Source organism: Leuciscus leuciscus, assembly GCF_965113295.1.
Source record: "Leuciscus leuciscus genome assembly, chromosome: 6".
NCBI lineage: Eukaryota > Metazoa > Chordata > Actinopteri > Cypriniformes > Leuciscidae > Leuciscus > Leuciscus leuciscus.
In genome coordinates, this window is record NC_138730.1 from 5,578,485 (window position 1) to 5,603,348 (window position 24,864).

At 43.5% G+C, this 24,864-nt stretch overlaps 2 long non-coding RNA genes across 2 annotated transcripts in view; one reads left to right on the forward strand and one right to left on the reverse strand.

Annotated features, from left to right (window-relative positions):
- Positions 1-2,190: 2,190 nt before the first annotated feature.
- Positions 2,191-24,864, reverse strand: part of LOC309502064 — a 200,292-nt gene continuing 177,618 nt past the window's right edge. Inside the window, exon 3 of the long non-coding RNA XR_014207115.1 lies at positions 2,191-2,664. This is a non-coding gene — a long non-coding RNA (uncharacterized lncRNA). The remainder of the gene's footprint in view (positions 2,665-24,864) is intronic.
- Positions 17,491-18,447, forward strand: LOC309500340. The gene is made up of 3 exons (XR_014206554.1): positions 17,491-17,591; positions 17,729-18,020; positions 18,316-18,447. It is a non-coding gene; the product is annotated as an uncharacterized lncRNA (long non-coding RNA).

The window sequence follows — 24,864 nt, forward strand, 5'->3', positions numbered from 1 at the left end:
TTTGAGTACAAAAATAGAAATAACACTCTTGCACGACGATGGAGGGAGAGGAGGGCCTGCAATGGAGCAGGGACAATGGCAAGAGGCCCAGTGGATCAATATGGATGCGTGAGATGGGCTCCTATGGATCTACCCAGTGGAGAGACCGAGACTACATTGGGTGAGATGATAATGCGCCTGCACCGCATGTTTTCAGAGGATGGCTTTGATGGGGCAGAAAGAGCTGAGCCATTGATGGAAAAGACTTACATACTACAACGTCGGTACCTTAATCAGGTACCTGCACCAACCATTGACAAGGTTATAGAAGAATGGCCCTTTCTGTCTTCACGAAGATGCCTTTACTCACACTTTAAGCTGCTCACAGATGTCTCTATCATCAGCAAGCTAAGAGAGGCCATCCAGTTCTGCCAGGGACTCAGCCGTTATCTGGGGATCGCTGAAGTCCTGTCTAGTTATGACGTTGAAGTTTCAGACTAGGCCATGTGTGTTCTACAGCTCCTAAAGACATACTTTAAAGAACCACAAGACACCATCGTGATTGAAGCTGATGTAAGTTCTGTTTCGCAAACGCCTATTCAGTTATTGGCAAAACGTTTTCTTTTAATGTATATTCAGTAAAGTTCTTACTGAATATAAGGTATAAAGTCAAAGGCAGTGTACTTTGCACCCCGTTGCATCTATAAAAATGTTTTCTGTATAAACTTACTTTAAAGCCATCTGCCACAGCTGCCGACGTCCAAAGGATGACCAGATTGCCGAGCACACCTCGCTTGATTGTCCAAGGTAATGCCTAACGTAAGGCCCTATGAAATCAGCTTTATTTTTTCCCAAATTATTTTTTTCCGTTTTAGTTTTCATGGATTCCGTATTCATGGTTTAATTTTAATTTTAATCATCAAACAGCATGTATAATCAATTGCATTCATAAAGCAAACAATTTAACCAATCTTTTAAAATGTATTCAAATCGAAAAAAATTCATAGGGTCCCACTATCGTCATTCAGTATACTACTGGTCAAACCTACATGTGTCCAGTACCTTAATACAGAGGTCTTCAACCCTGCTCCTGGGGACCCACTGTCCTGCAAAGTTTATTTCCAACCTGCTTCAGCACAGTGGGTCCCCAGGAGCAGGGTTGAAGACCTCTGCATTATATTGTCTATGAATTATATTGGCAGTGGGTTAAGTCTTGTAAAAGGAATAGTTCACCAAAAAAATTTAATTTGCTAATAATTTACTCCTCCTCAGGTCATTCAATATTTCTGAGTTTCTTTCTTCATCAAAACAGAAATTTTATTTAAGGCCTCCACCTTTAACATTGAAAGAGATTGTAGTCCATTGGTTTTTGACTGTCCAAAATGCATAAAAATAATCCACATGACTCCAGTCGACAAATAAAAGTCTTCTGAACCCAAACCATTGATAATTTTATTTATATACTTTTAACTACAAATCTTCATTTTCGTTCAGCTGTGCAGTGCTTGTTCATGAGAGGGATTTGCACAACTTGCGTTGGCAAAGGTCACACGTGACATCATCATGTAGGTAAGGTCACAATTAAAAGAGGAGCGCTGTACAGAAGTTTAATGTTCTTTGCTCTAGATTTGTATTTGTATTATTATTGTTCAAAATTATACCTTCATGTGTTTATCCTGGATGACCATGTCTACGTGATGACGTCACGCGTGATATTTACCAAACTCTCCTTGTGCAATATGTTGTGGAATGCCTCTCATGAACAAGCACTGCACAGCTGGACGGCAGTGCAGATTTGCAGTTGATAAGAATTCAAGTATTGTTTTGTTTTTAAAAATGATCAATGGTTTCGGTTCAGAAGACTTCTTTGATGACTGGAGTCGTGTGGATGGATCTTTGATTGCCTGAGGGTAAGTAAATTATCAGCAAATATTTATTTTTAGGTGAACTATTCCTTTAAGGCCGGATTAAACACACACTCGATTGCTCCTGTCTGCCTCGCTGCCTGCTGTGAGTGTGTTTGCTTCGGTGCTGTAAGCTCCGTCTTAGCCTCGTATTTCCTTGTTTTGAACCATCATTTACTACAATTTCTAGTTGTTTATACTACTACTAAATACAGCTTACCCAACATCTCAGATTAACCTGACATCGCTAGCTTCCGTTACTACTAGCACAACACGATAGTAATTCGCTAGCCTGGTAACGCGCCACCCGTGCGCTCAGCTATTTTTATTTATTTATTTTCTCTCGCACGCTCGCGCCTTTGAGTTCATAAAAGCTCAGGTGAGTAAGAAACACTCAACAAACACGGTGAGTAATGTCTTGTCCTGTTATTATCATGCGTCGCGTCTGAATGCGTTGTTGTTTTTGGAGCTCTATCGATTTGATTTATAATTCTTGATTTTTCTCTTTAAACTCGCTTACAACGAACATTTTCTACTTTTCCTCACTGAGAAGCACTACTGCTCAAACCTCATAGTTACAACGCGGACTGTTGAGCAGACGCGTCTCAAGCCTATTAGTGATCCAACGCTGGATACTCTTAAAGGTTACGTCCGTGGATCACGGCTGAACGCGTCTTCTCCACACTCACTTACAAACAAACTTTTTTTTTTCGCCTATCATGCATCTACTCTACACCCCTACCACTAAAAAACCTAAAAAACCTCATAGTTACAACGTGGACTGTTGAGCAGACGTGTCTCAAGCCTATTAGTGATCCAACGCTGCATACTCTTAAAGGTTACGTCCGTGGATCACGGCTGAACACATCTTCTCCACACTCACTTACAAACAAACTTTTTTTTTTCGCCTATCGTGCATCTACTCTACACCCCTACCACTAAAAAAAATACAAATAAATAAAAACGGATTATATCCAAGACTTCAGTCATAAATTAGTATTAACCCTCTGGGGTCTGAGGGCTTTTTGGGGTCCTTGAGATGTTCTGACATGCCCTGACATTTGTGCTTTTTTCAGTTGCTTATAAACATATTAATGGCAAAGGTATAATTACACTCTATTTAGCACAAACAGGGCTACCATAATATGTGAGCAACATGCATGTACATGTTTGTATTTTTGAGAGAATTATGTTTATGCATGGTTATTGAAAAAACTAAAAACTAAAGTTTCTGAAATAAGGCCACAAAACACATACTAAATATGTGACAATAAGACTTTTGACTAATTGATGTCGTTGCCTAGAGTTTTTTCTTCAAAATGATGTGAAAATCATCCTGCCCTTATCATTCACATAACACAATACATTGATTTAAATCTTGTAAAACACTTTTTGTTTGTAAAGGCAACATGCGCAAGGGGCGTCAACCATTCAACAGCATCATGCATATGTTCAGTTCAGTTCAATTTTATTTATATAGCACATTAAAAACAACCATAATTGACCAAAGTGCTTCACAAAATCCAACAAAGAAACAAAAACAAATTATTATACAGACAATATCACACAAAGTAGGCCTACAAACAAAATAACCAACAGGTCAAGATATCAAAGCTCAACTAGAATTTAAAGCCAAAGCATAATAATGCGTCTTAAGCAAGGACTTGAATATTTCAATAGTCTGAGCTTTCCTTACATAAATTGGTAGACTATTCCAGATATGTAGTGGTTCACACCTGAGGAGACAATGGGGCCCGCATACTTAATGAGCCATTCATTCAGGTGTGTCACCTATAGCCACAAGAAAGAATGCAAGAGCAATATATATATATATATATATATATATATATATATATATATATATATATATTCTACCAAATTGGTTCACAGTTGGAAGCATGTCAATTTATTTTTTTTATTTTTTTTCACAAATTTTGCTTGCAAATTGTATAATATCCAAGGAAAACATGTCTAGTAATTGTGCAGTTAATTCTCATACTGTATTTTCAGTTTTGGAATATGTATCCTCTCCCCAAATTTGTCAATAATAAAACACAATAAAAATTATTTAAAGAAAAGGCTTATATTTACCTTTTAAAATTTGTTTACATCTACCTTGTAAATATATATATTTTTTATTAAAAAGGTTACAATTACAACAACAATTGAAGTGTAATCTTTCTTTGTAAAAACTAAAGTATACATTTTATCATACATATTTCAAAGTTAAGGATTCATTACTTCGAATATAGCCTACATTGACAAAACATACTATATTTAACATATTAGCAAAAATTGGCAAACAAAAGCTTATTTGAGGTGGCAGATATTTTACAGTAAAAATGTGTAATCTATCCAAAACTAATCAACGAAATGTTGTCTTTCATTTGTCTGTAACATAGGTCTTTCGTTTTTATTATAAGGAATATAAATGTTAATTTGCAGTTTAATACGTTCATTCACACACAGAAACGCAATTCAAATTTAAACCGTCTTTTTGCGAGTTGTGGTAAACAGCGCATCTCTTTTGTTCATTCATTCACACAGAAACGCGATTTACTTGAGAATGAAAAAAAACTTACTACAGTATTCCATCCGTTGCTCCTCGAAATACCAGCACTTCTGAGGTACGTTTTCCATTATTATTATTCCTCACAGCGCTGCGAGACAGTGTAGACAAGTACACTGATCATCTGAATAAACTTGATGTGTTTTCTCGAGCTGATATGGGGGCGTTCACAGTTTGTATGGGATCGTCTCAGTCATTTGCGTTTGAATAGCGCGCGCTCTCCGTGGGCGGGGCCGATTAAAACGTAATGAGCTGAGATGAGCTCGACTGGAATCGCTCTCTTTTAATACAGATTTCACAAGATGAGAATATTTGTTTTTTATATAAATTACTTCATTTAAAAGAAGAGAATTCAAGCTTCATGCCTGTGTGTCTGTATGCCTGTTTGACTGAGTATTCGCTGAGTTATTGTTCATTTTCGGACGCGTTTCAGAATGGACTTCACTGGCAGAGAGAAGGCAGAACTCGCTTCGTGTTTATTTTTCTTTATTTGGCAAAAAGCACAACACTTTGTTTTTATTGTGAGTATACACAAAAATAATACACATTTAACAGAATCGATTGATGTATGAAACTCCTATGGAAAATCAAAGTCAACAGAGTATTTATGAGTTTCTTTTACACTGATAAAAAAAAAGCGAGCTGGTATCGCCCGCGATACAGCCGACCTCAGGGGGTTAATATTGATAGCATCACTGGTAGCTTCGTTGCTAACTCACTGTCCATCTGTTAAAATGGCGAATATATCAGATGTAAGTAGTCTACCTTTTGGTGCAGGTGAGGACACATTTGAGCTGCACGCACTGCAGTCTGAGCTGGAAGCTGTTGAGAAACAGATCCACGACCTTTTATTGAGACAGGCCGAGCTGAGAGACCGGTGTTTAGCTCTTGAAACATCACGCGCCGATGCACACAAATCAGTGTTTAACGCTACTAACCCGCTGACTCCGACCGCGTCTACTGTTCTCACAAAACCGCTTCTCCCCTCTACACGAAACAGAACGCGATGCTGTGATCATCGGCGATTCCATCGTTCGGCACGTACACGCTACGTTAGGTAAAAGTAAGGTGCACAGTCACTGCTTTCCTGGTGCTCGTGTTTCTGAAATCGCTGCTCGCGTTCCCGATATCTTGAACGGTGACGAGCGCGTCGGAACTGTGGTCCTGCACGCGGGAGTGAACGACATCAGACTGCGCCAGACGGAGATTCTGAAGAAAGACTTCAGGAATCTAATCGATACGGTACGCAGCACATCGCCTGAAACAACGATCATTGTGTCAGGACCGCTTCCCACGTACCGACTAGGGCATGAAAAGTTCAGCAGATTATTTGCGCTAAATGAATGGTTAATGTCATGGTGCAATGAGCAGAAACTGCTCTTTGTAAATAATTGGAATCTGTTTTGGGAGCGTCCTAGGCTTTTCCGTGCTGATGGCTTACACCCAAGCAGATTCGGAGCGGATCTTCTGTCAGATGGCAAGATGGCGGCGCGCACGGTCGCTGCGGCTTCAGGCTCACCACCAAGGTGCTGTTTTTGTGTGTTTTTCTTTTTGTTCGTGGTCTATTTAACGGACTATTGTAGAGCTAAACTTCAGTACAGCCAACTGGAATTGTACAACATCGGATACAACTGCCAGATTCCCATAACTAATGACTACCAGAGATCCAACAATATCCCACCGGAGATAACAAGACCAGCGGATGCTCTATGGACTGTTGTCGGCTCTGTGAAGCGGCGCAGGTGGCGTAAAGAGCGCAAACAGAAGCGGGGGTGCCGGTCTGGCCAGCTAGCCAGGCTAAGGAGGCAGCCCTTTAAACCAGCGCTCCCCAGCATTTTTCTGACAAACGCCCGTTCGATCGTGAACAAAATCGACGAAGTGGAAGCACTACTCGTAGGAAATTAATTTGTCCGGGATTGTTGCATCATGGTAGTGACGGAGACGTGGCTCCGGGAGGACATCCCCGATGCTTCAGTGCAGTTAGCAAGCCGCACGATGCACCGTAGCGACAGAACAGCTTCAGCTGGGAAAAGCAAAGGAGGAGGTTTGTGCATTTACATTCATAACGACTGGTGCATGAACAGTAAAATTGTCACCACAGTCTGGTCCCCGGACATAGAGGCAATGTCCGTCATGTGCAGGCCATTTTACTTGCCCAGAGAACTGTCTGTAGTGCTAATAACTGCGGTTTACATACCCCCGGCTGCAAATGTTAGCTCAGCCCTTGCTTATTTACACAACTTAATCTCTGAACAGCAGCGTATATATCCAGAGGGAGTACACATTACTGCAGGGGATTTCAATAAAGCTTGTTTAAGGACTGTTGCCTAAATTTGTTCAACATGTCAAATGCCCTACTAGAGGTAACAACACCTTGGATCATGTTTATACAAATATCAAGCAAGCTTACAGATCCGTACCCCTCCCTCACTTGGGTATGTCAGACCACCTCTCCCTGCTCCTTATTCCGGCTTACATACCACTCAGGAGAAGAACAAAGCCCATCATCAGGACTATTAACACCTTGTCTGATGAAGCCCTGGCTCAGCTGCAGGATTGCTTCGCCCTCACAGAGTGGAGTGTTTTTGAGCATGAGGACCTACAGAGTCACACAGAGGCTGTACTGGGATACATCGCTCATTGCATGGACACCGTCACCATAGAAAAGCGTGTTGTGATTTACCCTAACCGCAAACCCTGGATGACGGGTAAGGTCCAGTCTCTGCTAAAAGCACGAAATTCTGCTTATAAATCTGGGGACCAGGCTATGTACAGCAGTGCAAGGGCAGACCTCAAGAGGGGCATCAGGGAGGCCAAACTGGACTATGCAAATAAGTTGTCTGACCACCTTTCAGACAACGACCCAAGGCAGGTATGGAAAGGTCTGAAATGCATTACAAATTATAAGGGCAACAGTATAAATACAGAATTAACTTTCTCATTAGCAGAAGAACTTAATCACTTCTTTGCTCGTTTTGAGAAAACCACAACCATCTCCACCACACATATATCCCTGACGACGCCACTTTTAGAGCCCGGCCCACATACACTCACTCTTCAGGCACAACAGGTTCGCGGTGTGTTCAGGGCAGTGAATCAGAGGAAAGCAGCAGGCCCTGATGGAATTCCTGGGAAGGTGCTCAAGGCCTGTGCTGACCAGCTGTCTACTGTGTTCACCAAATTATTTAACCTCTCCCTGTCTCAAGCCACCGTCCCACACTGCCTGAAATCAGCAATAATAGTCCCCATTCCCAAGTCCACCACCATCAGCAGTCTTAATGACTACAGACCGATTGCACTAACACCTGTGGTGGCAAAATGCTTCGAGAAGCTTGTTCTAAAACACATCAAGGACTGCCTCCCCCACAGCTTCGACCCCTACCAGTTTGCCTATAAGGCTAACAGGTCTACCGAGGATGCTATTTCCACTGCCCTCCACACTGCCTTACAACACCTGGAAAAACCTGGGACATCAGTAAGGATGCTTTTTATTGATTTTAGTTCGGCCTTTAATACCATTATACCGGACATCCTCGTAACCAAGCTGGCCGACTTGGACTTTTCCCCCACCTTGTGCACCTGGATCAAAGACTTCCTCACCAACCGTCCACAGTCTGTCAGGATTGGCAACAGGAGTTCATCCACCCTGACGCTCAGCACTGGCTCCCCACAGGGCTGTGTGCTGAGCCCCCTCCTGTATACCATTTACACCTCTGACTGCAATCCCAAGCATTCCTGCAACACCATAATAAAATTTGCTGATGACACCACTCTCGTAGGACTCATCACTGGAGATGATGACACGGCCTACAGAGACGAGGTCCAGCGACTGACAGCGTGGTGTGATAGGAATAACCTCACAATCAACACTAAAAAGACTAAGGAGATGGTCATGGACTTCCGCAGGAGCAAAGCTGACCCCCTCCCTCTCTGCATAAAAGGTGACAATGTGGAGAGGGTGTCATCTTTTAAGTTCCTCGGCACCCATATCTCCAGGGATCTGTCGTGGGCTGCCAATACGACTGCCCTAGTCAAAAAGGCCCAGCAGCGCCTCCATTTCTTAAAGGGTACTGAGATGGAACAGGCTGCAGACCAATCTGTTGGTCTCCTTCTATTGAGCCACAATTGAGAGTGTATTGGTGCATGCCATCCCTGTGTGGTACGCTGGCTGTTCATTGGATGATAGAAGGAGACTACAGAGGGTCACCAGAACCGCGGAGAGGGTGATTGGCTGTCTACTCCCGTCCCTGGACTCCATCGCCAGTTCCAGATGTCTCACCAAAGCCAGGTCGATCATAAAAGACCATCTTCACCCCGACCATCACCTGTTCACTATGTTGCCCTCAGGGAGGAGGTTCAGATCCCTCAAAAGCAAGACCAACAGGCTGAGAAATAGTTTCTTCCCCTGGGCAGTCAGAACTTTAAATGAAGCAGACCACTGACTGACTTTGCACTCTTACAGTCGTTCTGTTGTGTGTCTGCACGCGTGTGTCAATGTTTTTTTTTAACAATGATGCTGCTACTGTTGTCTATTTAATTTTCTTTTTATTTATTAATCTTTTTATATGTTTTTATCGTAGATGGTTATATTGCACCTGGGTGGCCCTGTTTGCAAATTTCGTTGGGCAGGAGACTGTCCAATGACAATAAAACTCTTGAATCTTGAATCTTGAGATAACATCTCCAAAATGTTAAATACCCTTTGACTAGTAACCAAAAGTCCAAATCATAGTCTCTGCTGCACCAATTCAACTGATATAAATACTAGTGTAGAACATTGCATAGAAACCGTGTCTATTCCTCGTTTAGTGAGATCAAATAATAAATCGAATGCAGGATCTAGGAAAAATCTAATTGTTATTAAAACAGAAAATGTTGCTATTAGTAAACAAAAACTATTTCTAAAGCTAGGTCTTCTAAACATTAGATCACTCACACCTAAGGCAGTTATTGTAAATGAAATAGTCACAGATAATAGCTTCGATGTACTTTGCCTTACTGAAACCTGGCTTAAACCAAATGATTATTTTGGTATTAATGAGTCTACTCCTCCTGGATACTGTTATAAGTATGAGCCCCGTCTGATTGGTCGTGGCGGAGGTGTTGCAACCATTTATAGAGATATTCTAAATGTTACTCAGAAAACGGGTTATAAGTTTATTTCATTTGAAGTACTTGTACTAAATGTTACGCTCTTAGATGTTAGAAAAACATCCCTATTATCTCTAGCCTTGGCTACCGTATATAGACCGCCAGGGCCTTACGCTGATTTCCTAAAAGAGTTTGCAGATTTTCTCTCAGACCTATTAGTCAATGTCGATAAAGCATTAATTGTTGGAGATTTTAACATACACGTAGATAATCCAAATGATGCGTTAGGAGCTGCGTTTACAGATTTATTAAATTCATTTGGGGTCAAGCAAAACGTCACCGGACCAACACATCGTCTTAATCATACACTTGATTTAATTATATCACATGGAACCGATCCAACCGATATAGATATCATTCCACAAAGTGATGAAGTCACTGATCACAACATGGTAACTTGCATATTACATACTGCTGTAATATGTCATGCGGCGTCGCGTTATCAACCAGGCAGAACAATCATCCCATCCACCATAGATAATTTCTCAAATTGCTTATCTAATCTGTCTCAGCTGCCGCCTGAACCCAAACAAACAGATGAACTAGAAAAACTAACTAGCACTATGAGCACCATTCTCTCTAGAACATTGGATGTGGTTGCACCTATTAAATTAAAAAAGGTCAGAGAGAAAAATAAAGCACCATGGTATAACAATACTACGCATGTTTTAAAGAGAGAAACCCGTATTTTAGAGCGTAAATGGAAACAAACTAATTTAGAGGTCTTTAGAATCGCGTGGAAAGACAGTATGTCACGTTATAAAAAGGCCCTAAAAGCGGCCAGGGCTGAGCACCTCCGCAAACTAATAGAAAACAACCAAAACAATCCAAGGTTTTTATTTAACACCGTGGCTAGACTAAAATAAACAGACGTCACCCGAACAAAATATCCCGTTACAGTTCAGTAGTAATGATTTCATGAACCTCTTCACTGAGAAAATAGAAAGCATCAGAACCGCAATTGTAAACGTTCAATCTTCAATCGCGCCTTATAATTCAGCTTCAATTATCACCCCGCAAGAGCAATTACAGTGCTTTACAACTATAGAACAAAAAGAGTTAAATAAACTTATCACTTCATCTAAAACAACAACATGTTTATTAGATCCTATACCAACTAAACTACTGAAAGAAGTGTTACCTGTAGTGGAAGAGCCTCTCCTCAATATTATTAACTCGTCTCAGGGCCGGAGTGGGACTCATTTTCAGCCCTGGAGTTTCATGCCTTAGACCGGCCCACTTTAGTTCCCGACTGACTATTAAATTAATGCAATTAAACCCTCAGTATAGGGCCCAATCTTTCAAGGGCTATCTGGCCCTTCCCCCTACCCCTACCCCTCCAACCAAAAGAGAATCGAGACAACCCTACCCCTTCACGGGAACGCGCAAAACGGAGGGGTCAAGGGCCAAGGGGTGAATTGGGATTGAGTACACACCGCGAAATTCGTCCCGATGTGTACGGGCCTTAAGTCTGCAATTGTGCACTGTTCTGTACAGCCTTGTAATTCATTGTATTTTTCAAAAATATTATTTTCTATTCCGAGCAATATCAGTAGGCTACACAGGGTTTTATAAATACAGAGGTCCCAAAAGTGATCTTGCTAGGGTGTCATTGGCAAAGAACATCTGTGTTAAATAGGAATCCATTGTAATAAAGTTATTCTCATTATGGGCACAGTCAGTATGCAATAGGCTATTGCTCTACCTGCTCTCCTCTCTCATCTCCATCTCCTTCTCTCGTTCTTCTTCTCTCAATCTCTTTATCTTTACCTGTAAATCTCCCCTTCCTGAAGCTGAGCTTAGATTGATACAGTCTTTGCAAAGTGATTATTTATGTTGGTCGTTTAAAATTTCTATCGTAAAACAGCTGTTTAGTTTAGCAACGTGCACCTTATCTCGTGAAGCGTCGCTTTGGGATTCGCGCGCGGCCGCTGCTCGCGCTTCTGTGAACATAAATCCCGCTTGCTTTGATCGGTCATATCAAACATTTTGCCATTTCTGACGAGCGCTGTTTGAGTGCTGAAGCAGCTCAGATGATGAGGTCGGTTATCGTCGCAATATGCGAATCATTGCAGCACCAAATTAGAGTTAATATTAGGCAATTATTTCACAATGTTCATTATAGGCTACACTCAGGAAAAATTACGGTACGGCCCTGACTCGTAGGCTATTTGGCCGCTTTTCTAGAGATGTTTTATTATTATGGCCTTTTCAGCGCCGCCTTTGTGCCTATAGGCTATTATTATCCATGTTTTGTATCTCTTATTTTTTGTTCGCACATCTCTAACAAAGTGACTTTATTTATTTTTTGTGGGGCTGCTATGACTGGAGCCTATAGGGAAAATATTCAACCCAGTGCCATGACAACACCGGCCCTCCTGGCCAATAAAACAGACCGGCCCACCGGGAATTCTCCCGGTGCTCCCGATTAGCCAATCCGGGCCTGACTCGTCTTTATCTTTAGGTCATGTTCCAAGAACATTTAAACTGGCAGTTATAAAACCACTCATTAAGAAACCACAATTAGATCATAATAATCTAGCAAATTATAGACCCATTTAAAATCTTCCATTTATGTCTAAAATATTAGAAAAAGTGGTGTCCGCTCAACTGGGCTCTTTCTTGCAACAAAATGATATCTATGAAAAGTTTCAGTCTGGATTCAGACCGCATCATAGCACTGAAACTGCGCTCGTTAAAATCACAAATGATTTACTTTTAGCTTCTGACCAAGGCTGTATCTCAATACTAGTTTTACTTGATCTTTGTGCTGCGTTCGATACTATAGATCATACATTACTCTTAGATCGACTACAAAATTATACTGGTGTTCAAGGACAAGCACTAAGCTGGTTCAAATCATACCTATCTGACCGCTACCATTTTGTCTATTTAAATGGAGAAAAATCGATCATAACTCCAGTAAACTATGGAGTGCCGCAGGGATCTGTGTTGGGCCCTCTGTTATTCTCAATATATATGATGCCACTTGGAAATATTATAAGGAAACATGGAATTAGTTTCCATTGTTATGCTGATGACACTCAAATATATATTTCATCACGGCCGGATGAAAACGCTAAATTTTCCAAATTGACAGAGTGTGTTAAAGATATAAAAGATTGGATGACGCGTACTTTTCTTTTATTAAATCCAGACAAGACAGAGGTAATACTTATCGGTTCAAAAAACCGCCCACAAAACCTTGCACAATACAACTTTAACATCATAGGATGTCCTGTTACTTTATCCTCTACAGTAAAAGACCTGGGTGTTATACTCGATTGCAACCTGCCCCTATAAAGTTCCGTATTAATTACAAGGTATTGCTACTGACTTATAAAGCCCTAAACGGCTTAGCTCCAGTCTATTTAACGGATCTTCTATCGCCCTATAATCCATCGCGCTCTTTAAGATCACTAAATTCAAGGCTTTTGGTCATACCTAGGATATCCAGAACCACCAAAGGAGGGAGAGCATTTTCACATTTGGCTCCAAAACTCTGGAATAGTCTTCCTGATACTGTTCGTTGCTCAGACTCGCTCTCCCAGTTTAAAACTAGATTAAAGTCGCATCTCTTCAGCCAGGCATTCATATAATCGTACAGTTCAAACTACAATCCGGCCTCTATCTCATAAATGCCAGAGGAGAACTGGCCCCCGACTGAGCCTGGGTTCTCCCAAGGTTTTTTTCTCCATTAGGTCACCTGATGGAGTTTTAGGACACCATTAGGTCACTTGATGGAGTTTTTCGGTTCCTTGCCACTGTTGCCTTTGGCTTGCTCAGTTGGGGATATTTTGGGGATATTTAATTTAATTTTATCAATCAATAAAATTCCTCTTGAAACAAACTTTGTTGTATTATTTTAATTTAATACTGTGAAGCTGCTTTGATACAATCTGTATTGTGAAAAGCGCTATACAAATAAACTTGACTTGACTTAACTTGACTTAAGTCGTTTTAACTAACATAACTTTATTTTTTATTTTTTATAACAATGCATGTTTGTACAACATTAAAACCAGGTGATATGATAAGCCTGCTGCATGGTTGCTGTCCATCGAAGGACAAGTTGGCATGGGGCCACACACAGACTTTATCACTGGTATTGCTTTGCTGTTTTCCAGTTACTACTGTTTGAATCTTCAATATCCAGAAGAGTCTGCATGCACTCTTGAATTTATTCAAAGGTATTTTATCTAATTTCAATGTTTCATGTGGGATTAAAGGGATGGTTCGGACTAAAATCAACCTAGGGTCCTTTGCACCTCGAGCCAAACACCCCCCCTTTCCATTAATTGTGGAAAGTATTGTTTAATCTTTTTTTATTTTTTATTAATTTTTTTACTACTTTTCTGTCATCATATTGCATTACTGTATTAAATTGTAAGTTTACAGTTAATTACTGACTACTAGTTGCATTACTTTTACAGCTGGAACACAATAAATTACTGTTCAAGTTCCAGCTGATAACTATATTTATACAGTTATGCACTGTGAAATGACAGTAATGATGTGATATCATCAACTGTGAAATCACTGTACACAACTGTCATTTTACTGTAATTTACATTACTGTGAAAGTAATGCAATTAGTAGCCAGTAATTTACTATAAAATCAAAGCAGAATCTTTTACAGTGCAGCCAGCCATTGAGTGAGGACAATCTACTAAGTATCTCATCACTCTTGCGAACAGGAAGGGGGCCAGAGCACATTACAGTGCCTGACATCGTACTTGCGAGTTCACACACCTCTTTAACATTAATTTTAGTGATCTCCGACTGGCGGAGTCGAAAATCATTAGTGCCGACGTGAATAATAATCTTAGAGAATTTACGATTAGCATTTGCCAGCACTTTTAAATTTGCTTTGATGTCAGGCGCTCTGGCTCTGGCTGTCGAGCGCCATCATAACTATGCCTAACATATGCCTATGGGCGGCAGTGAAGGGAGAAGGATAAAGCCATGCAAGCCAATCAGAACTGTAAACATAGGGCGCTCACATGACGTTAAAGGTGAACTAAGTAACTTATTTTACCTTAACTGAACAGCTTCGGAGTCATTGGAATGGTTATATTACTTATTTCAGGTTGAATGGTGGTCGTTTCGCACCCCCCTGGTGCCCGTGAGCGGAAAATAACCACTTGCAACTTTGAGCCGGCGGGCCGCCGGCCGCTGCGTCAGGAAGTCTCGCGTGATATCAGGTCTCGCGATGTAAACAATTGCTTTACGGCCAAAAGAAATCTGCTAAAATGCTGTCATTATTGCGCTCCCTCACGCTGTCCGAACCCGAATGAAGAAGACGTTTTAAAGAATGTCCCATCTGCTTTGATGTCGTTGATCTACTAGCCTCTGGTGTCTGAGAATCACCAACGAGTTTTTACAACAGTGTTGTCAAATATCTATTCCGAAGCTGTGGGGGGAGCTCTAGAGAGAAACCTGCGAGCAAAAAGCGAGAATACAGCGAAGAAATCCCGAAGCTACTGAGTGCTGCTTTAAGCATTTTCTGGCGCATGTGTGATGTTGAGTAAGTAAAATTTAGCAGTATAAACAACAAGGAATGATAGTAAATAATGATTCAAAACAGAAAGATATACGAAGCTTACAGACGCAAACCAACGCAACAGCAGTAGCAGGAGAAACCAAAATAGCAAACATAATAGCCAAACAAACAAAGGTGTTACATGTCTACTCAACATCCTGCCATTTCTAAGAAATGGTCCTTCTTTCTCTGGGTCAAGAGAATAAGACAATACAATGTTCTTATATTGTATAGATCTTCTTTCTGAATCAACACAACAGGAAAACAGCAGAGTGAGGTGTGAGTGATGTATAAAAAAACAGCCTAAACTAGGCGAGGTTGCCCTTCACTACAGAAAACGTCTCGGTTACTGATGTAACCCTCGTTCCCTGAAGGAGGGAACGGGAGACGTAACGTCGACGTGACAACGTAATTGGGATCACTTCAGAGAGCCCTATCAACTTCGAGTGTCTACAGAACGAGCCAATGAACGTTTTTTCGTGTGCGTGAATCGCGTCACGCTCCCCCGCCCCGCAGCGCGGGTATAAACAGGAAGCGGGCGCACGCACACATTGTTTTTCGCTGAGGAGCCGAGATTTGTGACGGCCATGCAGCGATGGTCAGCAACGGTGGCGACGGGACGTTACGTCTCCCGTTCCCTCCTTCAGGGAACGAGGGTTACATCAGTAACCGAGACGTTGCCTTTCAGTCGCTCACGTTCGACGTAACGTCGACGTGACGACGTAATTGGGATCCCATGGAAAACGCCACGGTTGCTGCCACATCCAGTGCCCTATGCATGACTCTCAGACCCCCACCTGCTGGGGCGGAAGACCTGCGTAGAGGGAGTTCAACTGCTGTTCCATTATACCCCACACAGTGAAACTCTTGGATAACACTGGGAAAGCGTACCTTTCCTGCGGAGCCACATCCTGCCCGAAGGGAGGTAACATGTGGAGAATACACATATGGACTGGCCGAAGGGGCAGTGCAACATATGGAATGTCACTGGGGTGGCTCCACCCGAAGGGGGAGACTACACCGACAGTGACGGCAGAGAGGGAAAGACACGGGCTCACAGCAGGGAGCTGGTCGTGGAAATACACATATGGGATCGCCGCAGGGATCATCACATATGGAACCCAGCCTAGCACAAGTTACACAAGCATACGAGCACTAGGCCTGGCGTCGGACGCTCCGCAACGTCCGACTGCCGAAGGGGTGCGGAGGAACTCACAGGGAACTCACGTATCCATTCCTAAGAAGGGAGTGGCGCAGCAAGCCGACACTAGGGCGGGAACTTCGGTGTTACCGGCTAGTTGAAGCGAGCACACAGGAAGAAACCGGCTCAACACGTAGGCTATAAAACCTAGCGAACGTGTTAGGTGTCGCCCAGCCCGCAGCTCTACAGATGTCTGTCAGCGAGGTGCCACGTGCCAGCGCCCAGGAAGAAGTGACACCCCTTGTGGAGTGGGCTTTCAACCCGGGCGAGCAGGGCACGCCTTGGGCTTCGTAAGCCAAGGCGATGGCATCCACTATCCAGTGGGCCATCCTCTGCTTGGAGACAGCCTTCCCCTTCTGCTGGCCTCCGTAACAGACGAAGAGCTGATCTGAGGTCCTGAGGCTTTGCGTTCTGTCCACGTACAGACGCAGAGCGCGAACGGGACAGAGAAAAGCCAGGGCTGGGTCTGCCTCCTCCGAAGGCAGCGCTTGCAGGTTCACTACCTGGTCCCGGAAGGGAGTGGTAGGAACCTTGGGCACGTATCCGGGCCGGGGTCTCAGGATGACGTGAGAGTTATCCGGGCCGAATTCTAGGCACGATTCGCCGACCGAAAATGCATGCAGGTCCCCTACCCTTTTGATAGAGGCCAATGCAACCAGGAGAACTGTCTTACAGGACAAGATTTTTAACTCAGCTGATTGCAAAGGCTCAAAGGGTGGTCTCTGAAGTGCCGAAGGGACCAGAGACAAATCCCAAGAGGGTATAGAGAGTGGGCGAGGAGGATTCAGTCTCCTCGCTCCCCTCAGGAACCTGACGATCAGGTCGTGCTTTCCCAAAGACTTACCATCAACAGCATCGTGATGTGCGACAATAGCGGCAACATACACTTTAAGGGTGGAGGGAGACAGCCTTCGCTCCAGCTCTTCTTGCAGGAAGGAAAGCATGGCTCTGATCGAGCAAGATCGGGGGTTCTCCTCGTGAGAGGAGCACCAGTCAATGAACAGGTTCCACTTCAACGCATAGAGGCGCCTCGTAGAGGGGGCTCTAGCGGAAGTGATGGTGTCAACTACCGCAGGGGGTAGGTCACCTAGAACCTCCGCGTCCCGTCCAGGGACCAGACATGGAGTTTCCAGAGGTCTGGACGCGGGTGCCATAGGGTGCCCCGTCTCTGAGAGAGTAGGTCCTCTCTCAGAGGGATGGGCCAGGGAGGGGCTGTCGCGAGGAGCACTAGTTCGAGGAGCACTAGTTCCGGGAACCAGGTCCGGTTGGGCCAATACGGCGTAACTAACAAGACCTGCTCCTCATCCTCCCTGACTTTGCACAAGGTCTGTGCAAGAAGGCTCACTGGGGGAAATGCATACTTGCGAAGGCCCCGGGGCCAGCTGTGTGCCAGAGCATCCATGCCGAGGGTCCCCTCGGTCAGGGAATAGAACAACTGGCAGTGAGACGTGTCCGGGGCGGCAAACAGATCTACCTGTGCGGTCCCGAAGCGCCTGAAAATCAGCTAGACCACCTGGGGATGGAGTCGCCATTCTCCCGGTAGCACCTGCTGCTGTGAGAGCTCGTCGGCTGCACAGTTGAGCAGGCCCGGAATGTAAACGGCACGAAGTGACCTCAGATGCTTTTGACTCCAGAGGAGGAGATGGCAGGCGAGTTGTGACATGCGGCGGGAGCGTAGACCACCTTGGTGGTTGATGTACGCAACGGTCGCCGTGCTGTCCTTACAGACCAATACGTGCTTGCCTAGTAGCAGCGTTTTGAAGCGGCTCAGTGCAAGACGTACTGCTAACAACTCGAGGCAGTTGATGTGCCAATGCAGTTGAGGCCCCGTCCACAGACCTGAAGCTGCATGCCCGTTGTACGTGGCCCCCCAGCCGGTGGCAGAGGCATCCGTGGAGACCACAGAGTTCCTGGACACTTGTTCCAGGGGAACACCTGCCCGCAGGAATGAAGGGTCACCTGCCCGCAGCTCACAAGCTGAGAGTTTGGTGACATTGCGGAGTCACTTGGACCCGGCACGAAGCGCTCTGTCATGCCCATCTCGGGACTCAATCGTGGAGCCAGTGTTGGAGCGGCCTCATATGAAGCAATCCGAGCGGCGTAACCGCGGCTGCAGATGCCATATGCCCCAGGAGCCTCTGAAAAAGTTTCAGTGGTGCCGCTGTTCTGCGTTTGAGCGTGCTCAAGCAGTTCAACACTGAATGGACACGGGCCTCGGTGAGGCGCGCTGTCATGTCGATCGAGTCCAACTCCATACCGAGAAAAGAGATCCTCTGCCCGGGGGTGAGTTTGCTCTTTTCCCAGTTGACCCGAAGCCCTAAGTGGCTGAGGTGACTGAGCACCACGTCCCTGTGTTCGCACAACTGCTCTCTCGACTGGGCCAGAATAAGCCAGTCGTCGAGGTAGTTGAGGATGCGAACACCACGCTCGCACATGGGAGCAATGGCCGCCTCCACGACTTTCGTGAAGACACGGGGCGACAGGGCCAGCCCGAAGGGTAAGACCTTGTACTGATATGCCCGCCCCTCGAACGCAAAGCGAAGAAACAGTCTGTGTCGAGGGAGAATCGAGACATGAAAGTACGCGTCCTTCAGGTCGATCGCTGCAAACCAATCTTGGGGACGGATGCATTTGAAAATGTGGGTCAGTGGCGGAACAAAAAGAAAAGGAAACAAAAGATTCTCCGCCCGGCCCTCCACCGGGGGAAGGAGTGGCGCTGTCACCATCTCCTGAAGAGCAACTTGATCCACCTCTGGGCCGCCCGTCTCAGGGTTGTTTGCACCGTCGCTTGCCTCCTGGTTTGGCAGCGGCCTGGACGGGCGGGGTCGGCTTCCTACGGCTTGCTCCACGCTGAGGCCTGGATGGTTGCTGCTGCTGGGGCTTAGCGGGAGCAGAGGACACCGCAGAAGGCCGACCTCGGCGACGAGTAGACGGAGGGTCTGCGGCCGGCGGATGGGTGGGAGCAGCAGCGGTCCGCCGGGGCAGGATGTGCCGGATGGCCTCCGTCTGCTTCTGTGCAGCCGAGAACTGCTGGGCAAAGCTCTCAACCGCGTCGCCGAACAACCCAACTTGGGAAAGAGGGGCATCCAGGAACCGATATTTATCGGTGTCCCTCATATCCGCCAGGTTGAACCAAAGGTGGCGCTCCTGGACCACCAAGGTGGACATCACCTGACCGACTGAACGTGCGGTTTCCACACGGTTGCCACTCGGTTGCCACACGGAGCTCACGGAGGAGCTCTGGGTCAGAACCACCCTCGTTGGACATGAGCGCCTGGGCCTGGTGGACCTGCAAGAGCGCCATGGCATGGAGGGCGGAAGCAGCCTGTCCACAGGCCTTGTAAGCCTTCGCCGTTAGACCGGACGAAAACTTACAGGACTTGGACGGGAGGCGTGGATTACCCCGCCAAGAGGAGGCGGATGCCGGACACAGTTGCATCGCGACTGCCCGCTCCACTGGGTGGATATCCACATACCCCTTAGCTGCCCCGCCGTTGAGTGTGGTGAGGGGAGAGGAGCCACTAGAACGGCTTCGGGCACTATACGGTGCCTTCCACGTCCTAGAAAGCTCCTCATGCACCTCCGGAAAGAAAGGTACCGGGGCGGTACCAATAATTACAAATATTATTTGTAAATGTTGGCGCTATATATAAATTAATTATACATTTTTTTATTAGTTTTAGAATTGACTGTAGCAGAATTAATAGTACATCCTTTATCTCCCTGGCCAAGAAAGAATAACCTTTTCCAACTAAGTAAATAAAGTACTAGCAGGGTAATAGCCAGGGTTGGGGAGTAACGGAATACATGTAACGGCGTTATGAAATCAGGATACAAAAATCCAGTAACTGTAATTCGTTACAGTTACGTCAAAAAACGTAGTAATCAGATTACAGTTACATTTTGAAAAAAGGGGGAATACTTTCAGGATTACAATGGTTTAATTTAAAACTTAATAAATCAGTATTTTGGCATAATAACACTATATTAAGCGCTGCTTGATTATACAGTAGTTCCTGGGTCTGTTGCCAGTAATGACTCACGTGTGCCACCCGCTGGTGCATGCGCAAATAACAGCTTTCTACAATCTCCTCAGACGCTGAATGAATCACTGCTGCCAGTAGAAACGTTGGCCGCGGGACAAAAACGCTTTCAATTCATGGAAATTCCGCTGACATTTTGTTTTCAAAGAAGAAAATGCAAACAACATGGTTGTACCAAAATGTCCTTTCTTAATCTCTTCTCACTTAACGGGATGTTTGCTGCCTAGGTAACGTAGGGGAACTCCCACTGCCAACGCCCCAAGTTTAGTCAGGCAAATTAAGAAAGATCACGGCTTTAGTCAACATGTAGGCCTATTTGAAAATAAACTAATATTTAGATTGTGTAGAAATTTAAAATGTTGTGTTTTTTTGTTTTTTCCTTGTACATGTTAGTTAAAAATAAAACAAAAATAATCTGTAATACCATACAGTAGCCACTAGATGTCTGTATAGCCCTTTACATAAATATTCAGGGCTGTGTGTTCCCAAGTTGTGGAAATGAGACATGATTGCTTAGTTTTAATAGGTTTTTAGCTACAACATAGTTACTTACAGCTATATGACATTTTCTTAAATAGTTTATATTTTGCAAATATTTTACACCAGACCAAATTCTTAATAAATAAAAGGTTTTCAAAAAATATATATTTCTTCTTGCTTGACTTTATTTATTTATGTGACCTTGAAGTAATCCGAAAGTAATCAGATTACATTACTCTCATATTGTGGTACTTGGATTACGTTACTGAATACTTTTTTCATGAAGTAATTTGTAACTGTAATGGAATACATTTTTAAAGTAACCCTCCCAAGCCTGGTAATAGCATGGGTATCGCTAGATCAAGATGTTTAAGTGACTGATCTTTTTGTAAGTGGCAAACACAGAGACAATAAAACGTGGATATAATGGTTTAATAAGCTGAGATAATGGGCTGAGACAATCACTTTCCTTTTGTTCTTTAAAAAAAAAAGTTTTTTTTTTTACTCTTGCCTTGACATCAGAGTCTCTTTCCCAAGTAGCTAATCTGTCCAAGTTGTTTTACAGGGTTCTATTGGACCATGTAAAGTCTAAGAAAAGCAATGCCTTTCTATGTTCTGACAAAAGACCATCAAACGATGTGCAAACTAGCGGACCATTATCATCTAGCACCTTCAGTGGAGTGTCAGCTATCCCACTGTATGCTGCAGCTGACTGATAAAATCTTTCAGTGTACTCACTGACAGTTTCATCCTTCTTCTGTACACAACTAGTGATCTTTTACCAGTCCACTTTTGGTACAACAGTGTTCTTTAACACTCCCAGAACTCCCCTCTCTCAATTCATCTTTTCTGGCATGTTGAAAATCCCAATTGTTTACAGCACTTTCAAAATCATTGAATTCTGACTCTGTTGAGTTCTGTGATATTAGCTGGGTGACTTCAGCTAGAGACATATCATAGAGCCGCATCTTTCTGGACAACTCTCTCCTAAACTCAGAAAAAAAGTATGCACTGATGGCAAACTCTCATAGCCTGGGAAAACCCAGACAACTTCCGGCAAATTTAGATTTGCTCTGCAAGTAGTCAGGCAAAGAGCTCAATCAAGCCCATTTCTAATCCGTCGAAATCGCGGCACCAATCAGAAACGTTGAGGCGGGCTTTACACGATGACAATCGCTCTGATTGGTTTTAGGTCTATCCAATTGCGCCCAGAGGCATTTGAGCGACGTCCATTAAGCGCACCAACGTTTAAATGCATTATTATATTCAAATTGCAAACACATGAGGACAGTCTCCATGAAAGACCCACTGACAGATGAACGTGCTACTACATTTCTCTCTGAAACGGTAGGAAATTAAATTAGATTTAATAGAGGATTTTAACTGTGACAAGATGATTGACAGGGCAGTTTACGTGACAGGATGCACGCGACATCCGTCCGATAAAGATGACGAAGTAGTATGTCCCAAAGCTTGCCTACTTTTTTGCTACACATTCAAAAGTAAATACCTTTTCTTCACAAAAAGAGTACATACTTTTATGGCGTAGTGTAACTTAGGCGAATTGGAACGCAGCATATGGCTTTACACGATGACGATCGCTCTGATTGGTTTTAGGTCTATCCAATTGCGCCCAGAGGCATTTGAGCGACGTCCATTGGGGACGCCCTTTGGAAATGAGTTATTAATGAAGCTTTGCCAGACCATAACTCAGTTACTACTGAGAATGGTCTGGTTTTAACCAGGCTAAAACTCTCAGCAAGTCTCTCTATGGCTTCAGGACCTAAAGTTGTTTTGACTGCTTGGAAGTATGGAGGTTGCAGATGGAACTGTATCAACCCCTTTTACCCCACTCTGAGCCTTTTGTCTTGCTCCACACACTTTAACTGCATTTACATCTTTATTCATTAATCCAGCATTGACATTGTCCTCTATTCTATAGAAAAACTGTAAGTCAGGATAAGTTTCATCTGATTGTTGGTCTTCTGAGTTACATTTGGTTGAGGCCTTGTTATGGCCCACCTTTTTCGTGAGACAGGACACTCGAGTGTGCAATTGTTTGTTCTGTATTTAACTTAGCAATACACCAAGCTTGTTCTTGTGCAATGGATAAGCTAAATTCTCTGTGGCAGCAGATAATGCCTTTTATGTTTTTCTTCCTGATACATGCACCCAACAACTTCTTGCAATCTTCAATAGACCATTCTTTTTCTGGGTGAATACCAATTTTTTTTGTCAAATCTAATCTGACTGGCTCAGTCACTATGGAGTCCGTGTGCTCTCCTAACAATGACTTGAACTCACTGTCTGTCCATAAAGGGGTAGCTAATAGATGATAAACCAATAACTTCTCTGACAAATGATAGCTAGTTATAAATACTCATCATAATGTATTCAACCATCCCTGGCAAGCAGAGGAGAACCAATTTGCTAACACACTTTTAACAGTTGTTAACCGTTCCTGATTAAACAGAGGATGAACCTTCGTCTCAAGTGAAGTAGAGGATAAACTACTGTTAACACATTGTAACTGTTGTTAAACTTCCCTGGTTGAACAGAGGATGATCTTCTCTGACTACACAGAAGAAAAATCACCTTCCCAGGTAAAGCAGAGGATAAATATTCCCTAACTTTACAGAGGCAGGGCTCTCAAGTCTCACGCATTGGGCGTGAGACACAACGCATTTCAACCCGTTCACACGCTCTTCACGGGCTCACTCGACACGGCATTGATGATGGCAAAAATGATTGATGGCTTTTTAATTAATGATGATTGATGGGTTTGACCTTTTGACCTTGCCCCTCCCCCCTGCCCTTGGGTTGACCTTGACCTGCCCTTGCCCTAACAGTGACCTTGTGTGTAATTGAATAATAGGATAATTTAATAATATGTAGCGAATCAGCTCAAATGAGGGGAATATATATTTAATAATTAATCTTACTGGTTATGATCAAAAAGGATATACATAGCCCATATATTTGTATCTCTATATATAGATATTAACCACAACAAATTATAATCAATCATGAATATACAGATAGGCTATAGATCAAATTCAGAATAACCTACAGAATTAATTTCACATCAAATAATCCGTTCGTCCACCGAACCGACCATACGATCTTCTTATCAACTCTCAAGAAAGGCTATTCTTCTGGTCATGAAGAATAACTTTCCTGTTCCATAATATTATTAACTTGTAAAGCTTGTAGTTTAAGATCACACATTTAAGAGGCTTTGTTCGGTGAGCAGCAGAGAGAGACAATCCAGCGTATAATGGGTTTTTAATAAATGAAACTTTAAAACATACAACTACATTTAACAAAGAATATATATATATATATATATATATAAACAGAAAAACGAAAGTAAAGAAAGAAAGAAAGAGCAGATCACAGAATGGCAAAATATCACAAACAGTTAACCTTTGAGAGCCAGCAAAGAATCAAATCACCTTAAAGACAACCTTAAACACATTTAAATCTCGATAGAAATAATACTTGGATCTTTGGTGCTGAGCAAGAATGTGTGTGTGTGAGTGTCCTTCCTCGGTGTGTCCGTTAGTTGGAAGCGTTCTTTCGGTTCTCCGGAGCGCGTGTCGTTTGCGGGAAGTTTAAACGGTTTACTTGTAAGCAGAGTTGCCAGAAATTCAGGCTAAGTCCATTTCACTCGTAGATAGAAATGAATGAGCCCGAGACTAAGACAAGGCAAGAAGCCGGAGATACAACTAATACAAAAAGCTAAGAAAACAAAAGTAAAACACAAAACAAACTCAGAGAGAGGACAAACTTAGAGAGAAGAGAACTTGAAGAGCGAAAAGATGAGCAACGTCATCGTCCTTTAAGGTAATCGTAGTCCACGCCTTTACTGGGTGAACCGACCAATAGAATTCAGAAACTTTGAGCGGGAGAGAGTTTCTTTGTCTCCTCTTGACAGCCTTTGCATGGTTTATGGAGGTGTTAGAATTCGTCATTTCTTACTCCTAAAGATGGTT